This window comes from Pogoniulus pusillus, chromosome 9 (genome assembly GCF_015220805.1).
Source record: "Pogoniulus pusillus isolate bPogPus1 chromosome 9, bPogPus1.pri, whole genome shotgun sequence".
NCBI classification, from domain to species: Eukaryota; Metazoa; Chordata; class Aves; order Piciformes; family Lybiidae; genus Pogoniulus; species Pogoniulus pusillus.
In genome coordinates this window covers 17,152,751-17,172,416 of record NC_087272.1, presented here as the reverse complement: position 1 = coordinate 17,172,416, position 19,666 = coordinate 17,152,751, and the positions used below count along the sequence as shown (strand labels likewise).

The following is a 19,666-nucleotide window of genomic DNA, read 5'->3' as shown; positions in this document are numbered from 1 at the left end:
ATATGGGAGAAGAATGACTTTCATACATTCTCAGCACACAGCTGAATTGGAAGGTTAACAGTATTTTTCTTTGAATAGGTTGCCACCTCGTCACAGTTTCACTTGTAGGAAATGAGTCATGAAGCAATGATTTCATGGTTATGGCTGACTATCACTCAGGTTATTTAAGATGCAAAAGGCTATGCAACATATGGAAGCATTACGCTTAAGCACTTTGTGATAAAATAAAATTTGGGAACATTCCAGAGGAGAGTCTTTCATATCCTCCAATCCCTTAACTGAAATATAGATGATGCCTATAAAGCTACAGATTGAAAATATGCTGATGATCAGTAAAATTTACTTACACAGAAGGAAAAAGGAAACACACAAGGCAAAAAAGTACCATCTCAGACACTAAGAACAATGCATCTGCTCACTAAAATTAGTTTGACAGTCCTGCTCTATTTTTCAGATATTAAATAATCAAAGAAATGTTTTGTTATTGATTAAAAATTTGACTTGCAATCCAAATGCTTAGAGGGGGAAAAAAGAAAACCCACTCTGAATTCATTGTTGAATTTGCCAGTTCTGGCAGAGTTAAACACCCTGTACACAACACTACAGCAAATAAATCTACTTTGCTATGTGGGCAATTACTAAGGAGGGGTTTGCATCTGGATTAGAAGCAAATTGTAATAAGGTCTATATAAAAATTATCAAATAGTTTATTAAATACATAAAGAAAATTTCCCCCAACTTATTTGCAATTAACACACACAGAGATTGTGTTATGTGGGTGGTAAAGATAATTTTGCAGAATGTATATATATGATCAGATTAAATTTAAGTGATTTAGGAAAGGCTTTAGAAAAGCTAAACAACTGGAGAGTCTTGCAGCACAAACTGCCGCTTAAATGTTAAATATAAACTCTCACAAACTTCAGAAAAGAGAGTTGGTTTACTCACTGGTCAGGGCCTCAATATTTGCAATTCAAAAGTATATGTAGAAGCATAAACGAGGAAAAATATAGTCCCAGGCACGTGGTGGCCTTCCACGTGGTGGGGTTTTGCTGCTTGCCTAGCTCAGGTAGAGCATGTTGTCTGAGAAGCTCCACGGACACGAGGCAAATCCTGTATGGCTCTCAGGAGATCATCAGAGTGGTCAGATAGCTGGGTGAAGCAGGATCCAGGTTTGTGGGCTGGAGCAGTGCAATCAGGTGCTGTGTATAGCAAAGGAGTCAGCCCTTGGTCTGGAGCAGTGGGCTGGCAGGTCCCAGTGTCACAACTCATTGCTAGGTCGTCACAAAACTTACCATTTCTTTTCTGTGCCACACGGAAGTCTTCAAGGAACAATTTAGCCAAACTAATTTTCAGCAGTATTTATTCAGCCTCATGTTTTTCACAGTATCGATTCAGGTTTCCGGGACTTCATTAGTCTTCTGTATCTATTTTTACACCAGTTCCACTGCCTTCAGATCAATTATTCTCTGTTCATTATCATACATCAAGTCCCACATAACTGTAAATCAGATCAATGACTCAACCATGTAAATTAATCAAAGTTACACTGCTGATCATGTAAAAGGTCAATGCTTTATGGTCCACTTGAACTATGAAAATTATTTGAATGAGAGAACAGTTACAACAGGACACATAATGACTTCCACTGAAAACAATGCATAATACTGATTCTACTGTGACATCCCATATGCAAATTGTGATATTTTATTATCTCTGCCTTGTTAAATGCCCAACTAAATCAACACCTCTAGGGATTACAACTCCACCACCTCCCTGGGCAGCCTATTCCAGAACCTTGCTGCTCTCTTGGTAAAGAAGTTTTTTCTAAAAATCCCATCTAAAACCCCCCTAGCATAATTTAAACCCATTTCCTCCCATCCTGTCTCTAGTTACTTAGAAGAAGAGACCAACACCAGCCTCACTGCAACCTCCTTTCAGGTAGTTGTAGAGAGCAAAAAGATCTTCCCTTAGCCTTCTCTTCTACAGACTAAACAACCTCAGCTCCTCCTCCTATGACATACCCTTCAAACGTCTTATCAACCTCCCTGCTCTTCTCTGGACACAGTCCAGGACCTCAATGTCTTTTCTATGCTATGGTGGCCAGAATTGAACACAGTACTCAAGCTGTGGCCCCACCATGACAGAGTACACGGACACAATCACTTCTCTATTCTGCTGGACATAATACTTTTGATACAGACCAGGGTGCCCTTGGTCTTCTTTGCTACCTGGGCACACTGCTGGCTCACGTTCAGTCACCATCCACCAGCACCCCAGACCCTTTTCCACTGGGCTGCTTTCCAGCCACTCTTCCCCAAGCCTGTAGCAATTCTTGAGGTTGCTGTGTCCAAGGTGCAAGACCCAGAACGTGGTCTTGTTAAACTTTGTTCTGTTGACCTCATCCCACCAATTTAACCTGTCCATACCTCTCTGCAGTGCCTTCCTACCCTTGAGTAGATCAATGCTCCCACTCAACTTAGTGTCATCTTCATGCTTTCTTACGGTGCACTGTATTCCACTCATCCAAATAATTAATAAAGATACTAAACAGAGATGACCCCAGTAGTAGGACACTGCTTCTGACTGGCCATCAGCTGAATTTAACTCTGTTTATCACAACTCTTCGGGCCTGTATGTCTGGCCAGTTTTTAATCCAGCAAAGAGTCCTTCTGCCTATGCCATGGGCCACAAATTTTTGCTGTGGAAGATGGGTGCCAGAGAGTCTACTAAAGTCCAGGTAGACAACAGCCACAGCCTTCCCCTCATCCACTAGGTCACCCGGTCATAGAAGGAGGTTAGGTTGGTCAAGCAGGAAAGGTTATGAACAAAGGTTATGATTACATAAAATCATGGATCATGAGATATGAAATATTCTCAGGCAGCAGAAGCCCTTCTGCATTTTGACTGGAGAAAATTGTTCACATTGTGTTCACAATTCTTATTGCACATCTGACAACAAAAACTTTCAGTGAATGTATATTGGGGATTACATTACCAATGCTAATAGCCACATATAAAGCACAGTAATTTATGTATATGATCTGATAAAAGCAAGAGAAAGACACTAATATCAATCCAATAACTATTATCATGTAATGTAGCCAAATAATTTTTACTCAGTAAATTCAGAGTACAGGAGTAAATCCTAAGTACATTGTTAGAGAAAGTGAATTTTACTTTAGGGGAGAAATATTAATAACTTGGACACTTCCCCTACCACATCCACTTCCCACAGTTGTTACAGTTTGTGTTCATACTACAAAGCATTTCAATTAGCAGAGTTCTGCTAAGAACTAGAAGTGACATAAGCATTATCTGCATGTCACTGCTTGAAAGGTCATGATAGATCTTGCAATATCAACTTAGTGGATACTTTGTACAACACTCTCAACATAGCAAACTTTATGCAAATACAGAGGAGATGCATAACTGCCTTAAGATGCAAAGAGATATCAAATTAATTTTTTGTTTGTATCTTGACCAGCACAATACAAAAGGACAGTTTCAGAAGAATTTGCAGATTAAAAAATAAATGCCACTAGAAGAAAGAATTTTGGCTGGTTTAGGAAGATAACACCCAAATATTTTCTTTTCACTTGTTGGCAATGGCAGGAAGCTAACTCACTCTTTGAAGAAGAAAAACAAGACAAGCCCTTTCATCATCGAGGGAAAACTTGTGTTGAGCCTAACACCAATGAAAGAGCTTCCAAGTTCAACTCAGTTCTACAGTGACACTTGCAGCATGAGCAGCAATAACTTTCAGAAAAGCATTACTAGGTTCTCTGTGTGCTTTATTTTACCATAGTACAGTCACATTTTGCCAGCTGCTCCAAGCAAAACAAGTAATGCTGTTGGCACAGGAATTATTTTTTTTAAGTAACTAGAGCTACATAAAGTCTATCAGAAAGAAAAATGGGTATTCTCCTAGTTACAGAATAACAACAATAAAAATAAAATAAAGAAAAATTCTTCAGTATTGCACCCTGCATTCCTTCTGCCTTGCAGCCTTTCTTCCTTTATTTGGATTTTACTTTTCAAACTCTCCTTTAAGAATTAAGTCTTGTTCCACACATGTAAAAACATCCTGAAACAACAATAAAACTAAACCAACCAACCAGGAAAAAAACAAAACAAACAACTAAACACACAAACAAAACTATCAAAACTTTCCCAATGTGACACAGACAAAATGACATCTTCTAGGCTTGGTGTCCCTGCCCTTCTGTGATGGTTTGGGTGTTCCCCGCCCCCCCTACACTTTGGAAATCACCCAGACTAGACTCAGCCAGCTCTGGAAATTGAATGAAGCTTATTATTTACAGCTTAGCACAATATACAAGCAGATATTTACAGTATATACAGTTATAGACAGAAATATACAAGGTAAAAGGTAATACAGAAACACAACAACCCTCCCTTGAAACCTGAGTCCCCAGGAGGGGCTCTCGACCACCCTTCCACCTTCCCCCTACCCCTCAACCTTACCCCAGTCCCAAGGAAGAATGAAGGTTCAGCCAGGGGGTTAGGAAGCAAAGTGGATTAGTCAGAGAGATGGCAGAGAGGCTAGAGAGAAATGCAGGTCAGCCAGTTCCCCTAGAAGAAGTGCCTTTTCTATGTTTGGATTCTTGTTCTTATATGTGAGTGAAGTAGACAACACCATTGTTTTCCTTCCACAGCCTGTAATCTAATCCTTCTCACCAAAACATTCTGTCTAGGCTCAAACTAGCACACCTTCCAAACAGCCAAAATCACTTTGCAGTTACACCAAAAGCCAGTTTGCAACTACCTTGTCTGACTAGTGCAAAGGTGCATCAGCATTTTTACCCTCTACTACAAAGAAAATGTAATACATTTTTGATTGTGTACTTGAGTTAATTTGATTGTTACTGCTCTATCATTTCTCACCTTCCCTAGTTAAGGCTCAAAAGGTTTCATACCCATTAGCCAATATCTTCCAAATCTCCTCTTTCTATCGTAACTATTCTTTCTTATCAAGAGGAGGAAATCTTGATTTGCAACTCCAATAGAGCACACTGTTTTTAATGGGGGTTTCTTTCTTTCTTTTAATAACAAGGAAGGTGATTTCTCGATTTCTCTGTGTCAAAGCCATTAAGAATTCAGCTTCATGAGCTGGCCCCACCACCACTACACACTTCTACCTACAAGCACATTAATTTCCCACTTGCCAACAATAACATCACTTTGTGTTAAATTGTGAACTCTCCTCCTGCCTGGTTAGAACTCGATCTTATGTATTCAAATTAACTGCATACCTACTTCTGTTTTGCTTATTTTTTCTCTCCTCTCTTATTGATATTGATGGATTAAACTATGTCCCAGTCAGTGCAGAACCCCCACACCCCAAGGGTTTTATCCCCCCCTCCAAGTCTAGACAAGGTTTTTTTCAGAGATACTTCTCAGCTTTATCCACTATTTAACCAAAATTCAGATTTACTTAAACTACACACTCTTGAATAGTTATAAATTGTTGCTAAATCAGTTTGGTTAATATGATGAATTCAGATCAAATACACCTGGATACAAACAAAACATAAATATTTTCTAACATTTGTGTTAAGATTATCACAGAAAATAAGAGCTAGATCTCATTTACTTCAGAATAGATCTGTTAATGAAAAAGTCTGAATAATTCCACAGAGCAAACCTGGGGAACAAATATACCCCAGACAGATTTTTTTTTGCTACCAAGACGACTGGTCCCAATCTTGTATGAATGCCTCTGATTTAGAGCTACCAAAGATTAAATATACAGCCAGATCCCCCTCATCTTTCCACATATTTTCCTTCTATTTAGACTACAAATAGGATTTTAGGTGTGTATCTCACAAGGATTAATTCATCTCCACTATAAATCTAGCTCCCATACCGCAATCTAAGTTGCTCAAGCGCTCCATAGTCAAAACATAATTATGAATTGTAACTGGTTAATTCAGAGTGCAGAACTGGAGAATGGACTGCAAAATCCATCCACAGCTTTCAAAATTATAGCCTTTCAGATCTACCCTGCTATACGGTTGGTCACATTGCAGAGCTCAGATTTAGATTTATTATGTGCTTATGCACACTCAAAAGACATACTAATGAGCTTTTCCCAATAAAAGCCTTACAGTCTCAACTTCATTTAGATGCAGAGAGGACAGATTTTTCAGAGAGACATTTGCCTTTCTCTGATCCATCCATCCAAGGTTCTGTTTATTTAGAAAAGACTTCTTATTCCAAAACACACTTAATACATTACACAGTTTCCTCAGCTCTCACATCTATATGTCAAATGGCAGAAGCTACACTGGAATAAACAGAAAGATTTATGCTCATTATCTTTAAAAATCCTTTATGCCATTTCCAGGATTATTCCCTTCCCCTCCCCCCAAATTACAATTTCTTATAAAATTATATGCAAGTGGGCAAAAAAAAAATCACCTACGTATATGAAATTAACTTTGGTGGTGCATTTATTAATTTATTTAAATGTTTATTTCTGAATCATTTCCATTGGGTCAAGACCAGAATTTTTGGCTACTAAGATGCCTCTTTATGGAAGCAATTGGTTGCAAAGTTTAACCAAAAGTCCAGATGCCTACAGCTTGTCATTCATCTGAGTTTAACTCTGAACTTTAATAGGAAACTGTAGGACAGAAGTAGTAGTCCTGATGCACAATCACCAGCCTGACCCATTAGGCTTTGGGTATAAAGTATGTGCTGTCAGGTACGTTGGCAATGAGCCTTTTCTGAGGGAGAACAGATCAGACACTCAACAGCTCATCTGTCTGGTCTGCAGCTCTACACTGTGTCAAATGTTTCTCCCTCTCTTCCTGGAGATATTACCAAATCATCTGACTCTGTCCCTTCTGGAAAACCACTGAACACAGCTCTGTTTTTCCAGTGGTGTACCCTTTGCGTGCAACGCAACCCTTCACGTCGCATGAGGGGAAATCACAATAGTTGTTACAAGGCCATCTACAGCAAAGGACTGGAAGATTATCTGAATATTAAATAATGTCCTATGGTAGCTGAAACAAGAAGATTTTGCATTGAATCTAGAAAAATTGGAAAAGATTTGTACAGTTTGTCAGAGAAAGAGAGAAGGGTAAAAAACAACATTTTTCTTTTATGAAGTTCATTTTTAGATGCAAGTGGTCGGATTCCAGATGAAAGCTTCATTGCCATTGCCAATGTGGCAATTTGAAAAACAACCCAAAACTCCTGCAAAAGCACCTCCCACACAAACCCTCCCACCTTTAAAATCCTGGTAGTTTAATATGGCCACGTGTGACATAAACAATAAGTTTAGTAAAACGGCTTGCTGAAGTGCTGGCTTGGGATAACCACTCTTTACCTTCCTTTCTACAAGCTGAAGACCATGGCATGCTACAGTGATACAACACACACATTAATTTTCTTTTAACTCTCCATCTTGGTTTCTGGAAGGAAAGAACATTTTCATATCCCTCTGTGTGTTTGAAGTGTGCTTAGTTCTCCCTTCCCTGCCATCATCCACAAAATACAAGCTTGCATTGTCCTGCACAGGCTTCAAGATTTTTCCACTTCTTAGATGTTTCATAGGCTTTTTTTTTCACATCATACTGCATGCACTGAAGTCCTTTCATCATTACATGGTTTTCTTGCGAATGCTGCAGTGTGAACATTATAAATGTGACCACATGCAGACACTGTAGCATAAATAGCACATGGCAGCTTCAGCTACTGTATACAAGACATTTCAGAAAGTCTTTCTAGCAGAGTGTATGCACTTTGTCTCCAGCTTCCAGACAACCTATCATATAACACTCCAGTCAGCCAGGGCTTTTATGGGAAACACATGGTGAGTGAAAGTCATGACCTACTTACTAACTAGAATGAAAAGAAACTGAAAACAGTGCGTCCAGCATCCCCCCCTCTCCCCCCCCCCCCCCCCCCCCCCCCCCCTTTTTTTTTTTTCTTTTTGGTTCCTCTGAGAAGAAGTCACATCATTGAAATCAGTAAAACTACAGCAGTAAAAATCCTAACACTACCCAAATTAAGACTGTAGCATAGCCTTAATCGGGATGCTGTGTATTTTGATTCAGTGAGTATTCATGCGAACAGACCCATCACAGCTGCCCTACCTGCAAACCAGACAATATCTGTCTCTCCCTTAACAGATTCAAGCCACGGATTTTGGGCATTACAGAGAGATGTTATGAGGCTGTATCTGCACTAAGACTTTTTTTCCTCTGGCACTCAATAGTATCACACCTCCTGGTAATGCTCTATCCCAGGATTCTGGGTCAAGGACAAGTGGTGGGCACTGGCAGCAGTAACGGGAAGAATGAAAGGCTGATTTACTGCAGGGAATTTTCTGGACAGCCAGTCTCAGGTTAGGGAAACACAGAAGTAACATTTGAAGCAATGTTCCTTTTCAAGTATGGCAATCTTGAAAGATTAAGAGTTAAGAGTTTTCCCCAAAACATGTAAATCGTAAATCTCTTAGGCAAGAGTTGGCTAAGAGCACATTTTCTTGCAAGCAATGAGTCAGATTTTAGTTTTGACTTAGTATTAAACACATGCTGCATATAGTTTGGTTCCCAAATTCTAGGTGTCTCAAAGCTTTACAGCCTTTTACCTAGAAACAGCTACTTCAGAACTGCTGGATGGGTGTACTTTGCAATTAGTAGCTTGTGACAGATGGCAAGGTGCAGAAGAAAGTATTTCTGCAAATTAAAAAATCTGAACTTCTTTCTCTAACCTAGTATTAGGTGATGATAAAATCATAAGGTGGGGTTCACAAGCAAAGAGAAAGGAACATGGACATGCGTAGCTCCCTGAACCTAATCAGAAGTGAGCTCTGTATTGGCACTGGCAGAACTCCTCCCTTTATACCACATCCTGTAGTCCCAGTTGCATGTGAAAACAAACAACCCCCCCAGTGCATATTACGGGAAAAGGCCAGAAAAGTGCACATGATCACTCTAGAGGAGCAGGAAGCTTTTTACTTCCCCTTCTTTGGGGAAAAAAGAATGTGGACTCCCACTAAAACAACCAACTTCCCGCACACATAAAGAGAAAAATAACTTCCAAACGTTGGACCAATTTTAGCATAGCAGGACTTACTCAAGGTAATGCTTTGCAGGAGTGAAAAAAGAAAGGTTAAAAAAGGGCACTAGTAGCATAATCAATTTGAAAATGCCTGAAGCTTAAAACAGATTTATTTGCCTTCCCATCTTTTCTCCCTCTGTGTAGGCTACACATTGAAGATTTGCATTTGAAAAGGACTTGCTCATCCTCCCTCGGGGATCAGAGCAGAAGGAAATCTTAACTGCTGACTTCAGAACTTCATTAGTTCCCACAGCAACAGACCCATCACACACACACACCCCAGTCAGCTCCGGGGAACGGCCTCTCAATCAACTCAGACCTTGTCTTTTCAGAGAAAAGTACACTTCATAGAGATCTGCAGCATGAGAATGGTTCCTCTGGAAAGTCTAATACTTCACTCTGTTGCTCACTAACTGCACCAGTCCTACATTACATCACTCCCATCACACGCACGCCCCAGTCAGCTCTGGAAACGGCCCCTCAATCAACTCAGACCTTGTCTTTTCAGAGAAAAGTACACTTCACAGAGATCTGCAGCATGAGAGTGATTCCTCTGGAAAGTCTAATACTTCACTGTGTTGCTCACTAACTGTACCAGTCCTACATTACTTCACTTCTAAGTATTGGAGCAGAAATTCATCAGCATAGCTTTGCAAGAGAGTTCCATGTCTTACAAAATGGAAGTCCCTAAATACAAAGAAAGTTGTTTAAAATGCTCCCTCTAAAAGCTGCTTCTTAATAAACATCGTGATCCCATTACTTCTACAACTGCTGGCTCTTATTTTTCTTCCTCACCATTTGCCCCTAGGACTTGAGATAACTTAGCTGACACACACGAATCGGGTGAAACTGGTGATGACACACCCCCACGTGAATTTATAGGTGCATTCACCCAAAGTGTATGTGTCTGTACACAAAGTCATAACATACAACCTTGCCTTGTAGCACTGTTACTGAAAAGACCATAACTGCTGGTATTTGGTGCCATCCTCTCTCTCTCTCTCTTTTTTTTTTTTAATAAAAAACATTTTTCTGTGGAAAAATAAAATGCTTGCACAAATAAGGCTTAGCTGCAAGTAACGTAAGTGGCCTCAAGGAGAAAACAGTTTTGTCTCAGATGATTCACATATTTGAAATAAGACATGAACGCAGAGGAAAAGCTTTCATTGGTCATAGACTCTGCTGATTAATAATATCCTTTGGAGATGAATGTCTTGGGCAGCAAGCACTTTTTCTGAGTAGCAATACAAATACTCTGGAAGTCATAAAAACGGTTTGGGTTTGTTTTTTTTAATTATAAATATACTGCCCAAAGAGGCAGTCTGAGACCAGAGAAGGAAGGAAGAAGGCACATTTACTCCAGTACAACTTCTCTAAAGGGCAGTATTGACTTTATATTCTCTGTGAGAAGTCACAGAACACTTTTTCCTCCAAGTAAACTGGTCTCCAGGGATGTGGTATGTGAAAGACTTCAGGGAAATGGTGAACAAAAATATTCATTGCCATTTCCTTCCTCACTGCACACATACCAAGATTGGCATTTCCATCTGGAAACACAATCATTTTGTGTTTAGAAGCCACATAGATTCTTCTGTAGTAACATCAAGAGATACTTTCACTACCAGCTTAGCCTAATTTGTTTCTTCAAAATCATTTCAGTTGCTTGGACAGTGATGTGTCTGGGGGCACTAGATCAGATCTGCTCTGAGACAAAGCAAGCCATGGAAAATGAAGAGAAGAAAAAACAACAACAAACCAACAACCAACCCCCCCTCCCCCCATCCTAACAGAGAGCATATTTGATTTATTAGGATTGAAAAAAAAACAAAACACTGCCCTAATTTGTTGAGATCATTGACACAGACAAAAACCATCAGACGTTATTTTACTGAAAGACCTCAGTCTGTGATACCAGTCTTGCCCAAAAATGCCCTGTCTGGAATGCTGTCATAATCCCAATCCTCTCAATTCAAGTAAATTCAGAAAGCAATGAGGAGGAGGAAGTGAAGAGGAAGATCTGCTGGGATATGGAAGCATGCTCCAATTCTTATTCTAACATCAACATAACTATTGAAGCATTTTCATCTGCATTCATATTTTACCTCAGTTTTCCTGACAGAAGGAAAAACATTGTCTTTAAAAAACAAACAAACCCCAAACAATAAAGTTAACATGCAGGTTCTGCTCTTAGAGTGAAACAAGTATTTATTACTGTAGCCATGATGCAGAGCACTGAGCTTCCTACCAAGCTACCTTATTATCCATATCAGGCACCCCTGTAGAGATGCACAGATTTTTCAGAAAGAGAGATGGGATAATTTTTAGCAATGGAAAGAATGATGTAAAGCAAATCTCTATCTCTCCAGCTTCTCCAGGCTCCTGGATATGGTACAAGCGACCAAAGCAGTGCATCTGTGAAAAATAGTAACTTAATGGGATTTCTATCTGCATCAGATGTAAAGGGTCACTGATTTTAAGTATATACGTTTTCCAGTTGATACTTAGTCCAGATGTCATGAGCCTGAATATGCTATACTTAAGATGGCTTATTCAAAACACACTGTCCTGCATGGAACATTCAAGACTCAGAAAGAAAGTAGTTTTTAGATAGCTATGGCTGCAAAAGCATCACATTGTCTTAAAGGCTGCAGTTGTATTTTTTTTTTTGTTGTTATTCTGCACAGGGTTTGAAGTGTCTCTGCGTTATCTATGTGTTGGGAGTCACTGGAATTGAATCATAGATTCGTCCCTGCCATCCCACAGCTCTGAAACACAGTTTTTCTAGCACTTAGTCATGGGTTTGAAGAGGGTGAGGAGATTGAGAACAGCCAAAGCAACAACCTGGCATGAAAGTCAAAGCAAATACAGCTACTGGTTTCAGTACTGTAGCTCTACCAAAGGATCTGCCAGTAATTTCTGTTTTCCTTTCAGAGTATTTTGGCTCTGTTTACTTCATAAAAGTTGACCTAAGTGTACTGGGTGAGGTACCTTATGTTCATTATTAAAGTTCAAAGAACAAGTAAAAGGGATACTTCTTCAGTACAACAAGCAAGCAGAATATTTCCCATAGCAAGGATTTTTATCTTAAAGCATTTAAGGTCTGTGAACCCACACACTTAGAAAACATATTGATGGCTAATTACACAACTTTGCACTTCACTCTCTTTAACTGCTAACAGTAATGTAACAACAGCTCCAGTCTTTTATTCTATGATATCATTTGAAAAAAAACTCCACACATAGTAGCAACTTTCCACTCCAAAATTTAGAATAAACTAGTAAACCCACATAGAGCACAGCTGAAGTAATTTAAACTATATTCTTCAAAAGAATCTATAGGCCCCCAGATTAAATTATAAGAAACACAGCACTAGACTGTGAGGACACCAAGGTGACAGCAGCCAAGTAGCTCTGGAAGGAACGTGCAGAGCAGTATCTCACCATCCCTTCCCAGGCAAACAGATTCAGATGTAATGAGAATCTATTTCCTCTACTGTCATTTAATATCCACCAGAATTTCAGTTGTGTTCCAAATGTTCACTACTGCTGCCATTAAATTAAAAAAAAAAAAAAAATCCCCCAGTCTCATTCCCTGGGAAGTTTCATTGCCTGTCACTTTTGCTAGAGAATTGTAGGTATAATTACAAAAGAACCTTCATCCCTTAATACCAGTAATGAAAGTGTCTAAGATTCTGCCAAAATGGTCAGTCAGCCTTTCTTTCTCAGGGAATCATTTTCATTATTTTCTTCCTGTCACAGGCCCAAGCTTCTCAGTGCAGTCTGATTTGCTGCTCATATGTTTATAGGGCTGCATAATTTTATTGAACCTTCAAAAATAATTTATAAGGTCTGTGGAAACTAAAGCAGTTCAAATAAGACAAACCACTGACTAAAGCAGTATAACACATTTCTTGGTCTCCCAGCAGCAATTTTTGCTTACCCTCCTATTATATCCTTCCCAGACTGTAGGCATGCCTCACCTACCTGTGAAGGACTCTTGTTTTTTAATACCTAGCAAATGGAATTTTGCCAGCCCTTTAATGGCTTCCTTGTATCTCATATAGCCAGTAGAATGTCTACTGGAAAACGTAGTCATTTATGATTGCTTTAGCAGTTTTGCTTGTATTTATCCTTTAAAGTTGCCTATGACAGTTTTCATCATGGTCCTTTCATCAAGAATTTCGCTATTTTTTCTATCATATTGTCACTTCTGGGAAATTTTATGGCTACCACAAAGTCCAAAATCCAAAGTCACTTTAAAAGAACCCTGTCTAGAAAAGATACCCACTTGCAAGTCACTGGCAAGATATATTTTGATAATACAGATTTAAACTTGACAAACAGAGTAACAGGACTGTCAAGAGCCTTACTGGCCAAGATTCTTAATCTTCCATGAATAGTCAGTTGAAGGCTACTATTTTTCCTTATAGTCGGTCAGTTCTTCTACTCTGTCTACCTCTATATGTTGATAAACATCTAGAGGTCTCTTAAATTACCTCCAAGGGTAACAGGAAGCTTCTTGTGCTGTTAAAGTGGAACATCATCACGTCCATTTCTAGTCCTAAAAATTAATCTTGAAAAGTCTGCAGAATTATATCTGTTCTCAGTTTTGCACAGAAGCTACTAGAGTTCAGATCAATTAATTTTTTCATCCATCACTGATACAACAACTAGTAATTCTGGAGTGAAGTGCATCTCCACAAACTGTCATCTCTCTTTCTGCTTAGGGTACTTGTCATACCTGCTCTTTCTGGGCCACAACATTTCGTCCAACAATCATGAAAGTTGTTGCCAGCAGTGTGCACTTGCAGCCTGGAGGGCCAACCAGATCCTGGGCTGCATCAGGAGAACTGCAGCCAGCAGGTCGATGGAGGTGATTCTCCCCCTCTATTCCACTCTGGTAAGACCCCACCTGGAGTACTGCATCCAGTTCTGGGGCCCCTGTTACAAGAAGGATGTGGACATGGTGGAGCATATCCAGAGAAGGGCCACAAGGATGATCAGAGGACTGCAGCATCTCTCCTATGAGGACAGACTGAAAGAGTTGGGGCTGTTCAGTCTGGAGAAGAGGAGGGTCTGGGGTGACCTTATTGTGGCCTTCCAGTGTCTGAAGGGGGCCTACAAAAAAGCTGGGGAGAGACTTTTCAGGATACGAGGAAGTGATAGGACTAGGGGGAATGGAGCAAAGATGGAGGTGGGGAGATTCAGACTGGACGTGAGGAGGAAGTTCTTCACCATGAGATTGGTGAGAGCCTGGAATGGGACAGGGAGGTGGTTGAGGCCCCACATCCCTGGAGATGTTTAAGGCCAGGCTGGATGAGGCTCTGGCCAGCCTGATCTAGGGTAGGGTGTCCCTGCCCATGGCAGGGGGGTTGGAACTAGATGAAACTTGTGATCCCTTCCAACCCTGACTGATTCTACGATTCTACAGTTTTTGATGTCACACAGTAGGTTTATAATGGAGAAGCACATAAGAGTTAATATTGCTTCTGTGCCTTGACAGCTCTGGAATTTAGTTTTCATGATGTCCCATTTTCACTAAGATTTTCAGTGCTCAATGATATTATAGTACAAAGGGAAAATTATTGCAAAGTGCAATCCTATAAGAACATGTATCACTGTTGCAAGAATTCTTTTAAAAGGTTAAGAAGAAAATGTGTGACTGTTTGGTTCTTACATGCTGCTACAACAATTGAGATAGCATGAAACTTTGTAAGGCTGCACTATACCAAAGCCCACATAGAATCACATAAGTAATTTCAGCAAGTTCTTATAAGCATCTAAATAAGCCCAGTGATGTATTTAGATTTGGTAGTAACACATAACCTTGCTCTTTTGTTGGTCCTTGTAATAAATGACAAAAGTATCATTGCCTCTTGCCAATCTGACAAAAGCCTCATTATTACTATATATACATATACATGTAAACATATAGATCTTGGAGGAGACTAAGAAGTGACCTCATTATGTGGAGTCTCATTCTCTAGAGACATTTAAAACCCACCTGGAAGCATTCCTGTGTCACCTGCTCTAGGTGGTCCTGTTCTGGCAGGACTGGCTGAGGCACTTAGTGCCATAGTCTAGTTGACTGGATGGGGCTGGGTGATAGGTTGGACTGGATGACCTTGGAGGTCTCTTCCAACCTGGTTGATTCGATTCGATTTGATTCGATTCTATTCTATTCTAGATGATCTTTCAAGATCACTTCCAACCTTTAACATTGTGTGGTTCTGTGATCTAGATACATAAATATATACATACACACACCACTATACTTGTTCAACTCTTATGTATTCTTCAACAAGAGAAAACCCCAAAACAATTAGCTCTGTCAGACTACTTTCCCTCTGAAAGTTTTTTCTTCTCTAGTAGAAACAACTAAAAGAAGTCTTCATTAGCTATTTTAAGTACAACATGCTTCCCGTATCGCTACTATAAAAAAGCATTCAGTAACCAAGTCTTAGTCCCACACAACCTCTAAAAATAGTTTCTGCCGTCCAGAACTTTGTTATTGTTCTTAGCAACCAGATACAGGTTATTGTGTTCCTGCAGCAACAGGAGTTAATACAGAACACCTGATAAAGCGCCAGAAAACCCCAATTCTCCAAATTGTCAACTAGTCAGGCAGTCTATAAAGTTTGGCCCATCCAATACATCTTCTGAAGAAGCACACTTATAAAAGCATAGAAACAAAACAAAAAAAAATATTCCAACAAACAAGCACACAATATTAAAAAGTGAAATTAGCAAAAGACCAAACTACGACCAATCTAATTCAAAATGGCATAGCAAATAGCAAGAACAGTATGTTCTCACCACAGAGGCCTTGGGTTAGTTTGCTCAACAAAATTAGGACTTGAACAACTTTAAAACTCCATCTCAGATTCCTGGGCTGCAACATGCTCTTCCCTCTGACAGTATTAAATGACTGGGGCCTCATTCTCTGTTTTCAGTGAGCAAACTCTGAGCCACACCACCTCAATGCGGAAAATGGATGAAATAGACATGCTTGATTTCAGCTGAACAAAACTGGACTGACTAAGAAAGCTCCCTCAGTAAACCAAATAATAGCTTTGGGGAAAAAAAAACAAACTAACAAACCACAATGAAACAAACAAAACCAAACAAACCCACAAAACAAACAACAACAATCCAATGCAAGATAAAAAACTCCAACTAGCCGATAACAACAAAGATAAAAACAATACATCCCAAAACATTAAGGGGGAAGAAAATTTGCAGCAGGTGCTTTCACTTACCAGATACTCAAATTCTCTCCAATCATCTTGGCACTGTCATAGAAGAGCCAGGGGTGGTCACTCTGCCTCTAGCCAAGGATGGACTGGATGAAATGAGTAACAGACTCCAGCAACATGAGGGAAGTTTCTCTTCCTCTGTACAGGCTGTGTTTTAGCTGTGAAGGAACTGTCCAGAGATGTCTATAAACTCAAAAGGAACACATTCCATTAGCCATCTGCGTGATTAGGAGATTTTCCGTAGCCAGCTTATTAAACAACATCTCTTCTTACTGTGCTATTAGACCTGTATGATTCTATAGAGGATCTATCTCCTGTATCTGTAAATTTTAGAGCTGAGCCCTCCAGAAACTTTAAATTTTTCCTCACCACAGTTTTTTAAGGTATGCAAATACTACTGAGCTAAGCTGAAGTGCAATACAAGCTAAGTAATATACTCAGGAATGTATTTGAAGCATTTGATAGAATCAGAAATCCAGTTTGTGTTTTGAATTCTAGACAGAATCCTACCCATGTACTTTTTCTCCTTCCTCTCTGACTTTTCTGGATGGTAAAATGCTAAATAACCATTTAAAAGCCTTTTTTTTTTTTTTTTTTTTTTTTTTTAAGGCTGCCTCTGTGCTTGCAACATGTGTAGAATTGAACATATAGAGTAATTTTCACTCAAGGAGTTTCTAAAATAAAGTACAATTGGAATTTAGTATAAGAAATATACAAAAACAAGCCCAGAAAAAGGTGCTATTTGACAAAAAGCCTTCTCCCAGTTTTCACAGATTTTCATTTCCTATAAATCTGTCTCCTGTTTAAAACCTGGTATTATATACTGACTCACCAGTTACGATGAATTTTATTCCTTATACATTACCATATCAGAATTAAAAAGGATTACACAATAATTTCCATATTAAGTATTTAGGAAGCTGTGTCTTTCCAATTTTCTTTAATGTAGTGGCATGGAATGGATCAGCCAGAAACCTGTGTTACTCAAGGCACAGAAGAGCAAACTAGCGACTCAGTTTGTTCCGTTTTATCAGCCCTGGGTTTGTGGCATACCTGTGACATGAAGTTTGAAGTATGGATTGTGCCATGTAAAGAGTGAATGTGAAGATAACTGTAGCTCTCTAAGAACCATGCAAGGAGGGAAATTTAATTTTTCCTTTTCCACTAGGCTTTTTTTTTCCCCCATTCCAGAGTAACTTTGCTGAGATAAGTCTCATCTTCTAGTCATTGCCTATGGCTCCTACTGAGTGATCACTGGGAGAGAGCATCTCAGTATGCCAGGCTGAAGGAATTAGCATTAGCACATTATTCAACTGGGAAAGTCAGAGTTAAAAAAAAAACAGTCCCAGAATTATGAAAATGTCACTCATGCTGTTGCTTTACAGCTGCACCCATTTACTTGATCTCGTGGCTTTTTGGAACTAGGCTCTTTATGCTACAGCTTTGCTTTTTCCTTTTGGGACTTCCATGGCAGGCCAGTATTTTCCCCTGGCATGACAGTTTACTACCAATCCATTATCCGTTACACTCCTGGCATGTGCAAAATTCAGAAAAACCTTGTCTGGAATTTGGAACTCTACCCAGTGCCTGATAAATGTTATAAATTTTATGACTTCTCTCTTGGTGCAAAGTGGAAAAATATGGCATGCAGTTATGCCAGCATTGCACTGTCCACAGGCAGAGCTGTTTTTCACTATAAAGTCCTGCAAAAAGAAGTGAAATAATTTAGTGTTTCTGAAATTACCACAACAGAAAAGGGGAAAGAGAAAAGTGGCAGTTCTCTTGGAGGTTTTTGCTTTTCTGAACACACCAAAAGATCTTATATTTAGAAAATAAATATTCTCATTTTAAGAACTTTGAAACTTGAAATCAGTAACGCATCATCCATTTCTGGGTGGACCAAGCATCAAAATAAAAGAGGCTTCTCTGAAGAAATAAACTTTGTTGCAACTCTGCCATAAGTACAGAAAAGAAAAAGAAACCAAGATTAAAAGATAAAATCAAAGACAATCTGAACTACAGAGAGATGTATCACTGTCACCATCTGACTACATGTATCTGTGCTCATTATAAGATACTTTTTGTGTGTTTGCACATTTGGTTGTTCTGGATACTCGATAATGGTAATTTTTCTCCATGAAAAACAATAGAACATAACTGAAATAAATTACAATAATGAGCTCTACTTTAAAAAAAAACAAACCATAACTTGATGAATTTCCATAATCTGATGCCACTCTTAAAAATCTCCTTGATCACAAAAGACTGTGAAAAAGTTACCTTTTTCATATTTTGAGACTTGCATCTTACTCCTTTAAGTATAGTGCCAAAATCTTATGCACAGTGAAGTGAAATATCACAGGGCTCCTGTGTTGCCAGTTCTCAGTAACATCAAAGATTGCGAAGACTCAGTCTTTAGTCTTTTATCTGCTCTAATTGTTAGCAATGTACAACAGTTTGCTGGGTTAAGTACTTACTATTACAGCTAGGTTCCCAAAAGTGAATTTTTTGCTCTTCCTAGAGCATTTTATTACTCGCTATTGTATAATGTCAATATATCCAGAGCTGACCTTCAGCAATCAACTTAAAGGTAATGATCTATCACTTTGTCTTGTTTCTTTCCCCAGTAAAGTCCATACTACTTTGTCACTGATCTTCATAAGACTAAAATTTCAAGTGCTCCTTCCTGCAATATATATACACCACATTATTTTCCCTTAAAGTTTTTATTGCTTTATGTTATTGATTTATGCAGTTGTATAGTGAAAATAGTTGATTTCAATGTAAGATAGCCCAAGGCTAGTCAGCTGCTGTGATTAAAACAGCTATCAGTAATCTAATAGTAAAGTATCTGTGAAGAAATCAGTGAAAAAGCTATTCCCTCTGACTTAGTGAAAATTGCATTCATATTAATAGAAGATTTGGAGAACAGGTTCTCTGGAGAGGAAATACTTTGGTTTCCTATTATTCAAAAGGGGTGTACTTGTCTAACATAGGATTTATTTCATATGCCATGACGCACTTGCTATTTTTCCCAAATTCTGATGTGTTTGAGGTGAATCACCTCAATGGATTTCTGTCCTGTTGTGTGTTGAAGATGCTCTGAAAGCATACTCACTAATGGGTCCTCCATTAAAAGCTTGGGACAAAACCAGATTTAGGAGAGACTCTGTATTATTTTAGGAAGCAATTCAGTGTTCCAGTACTCATTCACCCATTACTGTCCCTCATGTGCCCAGGCTAAAATGTCATTGAATTGTGAGGACAGGAGGCATGTACCTATACACTCATGTCACAAATATGAGAAATTA

The 19,666-nt window shown here is 39.1% G+C and overlaps 1 long non-coding RNA gene across 4 annotated transcripts in view; it reads right to left on the bottom strand.

Annotated features, from left to right (window-relative positions):
• The window catches only part of LOC135178126 (uncharacterized), a 65,515-nt gene that overhangs the window by 16,626 nt on the left and 29,223 nt on the right, over positions 1 to 19,666 (bottom strand). For all 4 annotated transcript variants that reach the window (XR_010303365.1, XR_010303366.1, XR_010303369.1 and 1 more), the window contains exon 7: positions 16,359 to 16,538. This is a non-coding gene — a long non-coding RNA (uncharacterized LOC135178126). The remainder of the gene's footprint in view (positions 1 to 16,358; positions 16,539 to 19,666) is intronic.